Genomic DNA, 1806 nt, shown 5'->3' with positions numbered 1-1806 from the left:
GTTTCCTTTAAAAATTAATTTAATATATTACTTTTCATCTAATGAAATTCTACAAACAGTTAATTCTGAATAATTTCTTTTTTAATGATTGAAATTAATTTGAAAATCGTATCTGATCATATTTTACTATACAAAATGTTTTTCAATTACAATTTTTACAATAACATTTAAAAACCTCCGACTTAGAGTGGATTTTTGTAATATATTGCTTTAAACTAGGGGAAACTTAAACGTTTCCGAGTGCCGGTTTTTAAAAAGAAAATGCAAATAGGAGAACAGTTGATGATTTCTTTTCTATGCAAAAATGTAAAAGGATGTCAGAGTAACTTGAAAGGTCTCAGAATTATATGAAACCATTGATTCGCTATTTTGAACTAGTACGAAGAGTCGAGAAGTACTATTTGATAGGCAGGTAAGGCTAGAGATTTTCCTGCTGGAAAAAGCAATCTAGATAGGTCACAAGTTTTTTTTTTCTTTTTTTATTAGAGCCAAAGTCTTGAAAAAAATTATACGAATGACATCATATTTATGAGCACATTTCAAGAGCATAAATTACATTATCTTTCCCTCGGGAGAGGTCATTGTGTTTTTAGTATGTATGGCACATACAGAATTATAAAAGATGACAAATGACTCTGAACAGCTTAAGAAAAAGCATGGAACAAGAAAGTGTAAGAATCACACTGAATTGCAAATGAAAATGTTGCACAATGAAATTTGCGATTAGAAGATAAAGCAAAAGTAAATGGAATGAAAAACGTGTTAATTTAGCTTGTTCGAATTTGTGAAGGATAAATAGGAAAGAAGAGGTCATTTTTTATACTTGACAAGTGCAAATTACACAATGGAATCTTCAGTTAGAACAGCAGCAGCAGTGGAAATAACAACAAGTCCCAAGTGAAAAAAATCTTATAACACAGATTTTTCTTTGATGCACAGACAGGAAGGGGTAATTGAATCCATGCCAGAATTTCCTATTTGAATTGAAATTGATGATTTGACACTTCATGGCTTAAAGTCAAGGAATTGCGTGATGATTATATTATTATGTAATTAGAAATTCAAATATATACAAACATGCCGCTTCCTAAGGTCAGGGGGTCCGGGTGAACCTTTTGCCCCCAGCACTATTTTGCAAGAGTGACATCATAACAGAAGATTTTGCCATCAGGATCCAGCGTTTACCCACCCAGAAAATACCCCTCCCAGTTTATCCCCCCCCACACAATTAAATATACCCTGCGGAGAATACTCTTTTGTTGAAAATTTCCCCCCAGAAAACACTAATCCTCCAAAAAATTTGTCCCCCCTCCCGTGGCTGGCTGGTCTCCAATCACTTTCTACTTATAAAAAAGGACTAGAACTCTCAATTTCTGGTCTAATGAGCATCCTCCAAAATTTCTGTGACCCATTAGGTATAGGTGTGGATAATGAAGGGATAGTCCCCCTTTGCAAGCCTTGCGGTTTAATGTTACTCTTTACTTTCATAATAGCAGCTTAGACTAGAAATATCCCCAGAAATTATAAAGGAATAAATATCAATTTCATGTTTTTGGTGTGTTTTAATTTTATTTTTTGGCACTTTAGGAAGGTGTTAGAAACTACTGGGTTAATGATAATGAAATATACCTAAATACTTAAAAATATAATACTTTAGAAACAGATTTGGGCAATATATTTTCATATTAGGGGGTAATGAAGGTAAGGTACGGCGGGTCTACATGCCTAATGCATTAGGCACAATTATTCTGCATATAATTAGGTAAGAATTGTTGGACCCGCTATACCCCCCTCCCCCTAATTTGC

This window comes from Artemia franciscana, chromosome 20 (genome assembly GCF_032884065.1).
Source record: "Artemia franciscana chromosome 20, ASM3288406v1, whole genome shotgun sequence".
Classification (NCBI taxonomy): domain Eukaryota; kingdom Metazoa; phylum Arthropoda; class Branchiopoda; order Anostraca; family Artemiidae; genus Artemia; species Artemia franciscana.
This window is presented reverse-complemented; position numbering follows the sequence as displayed.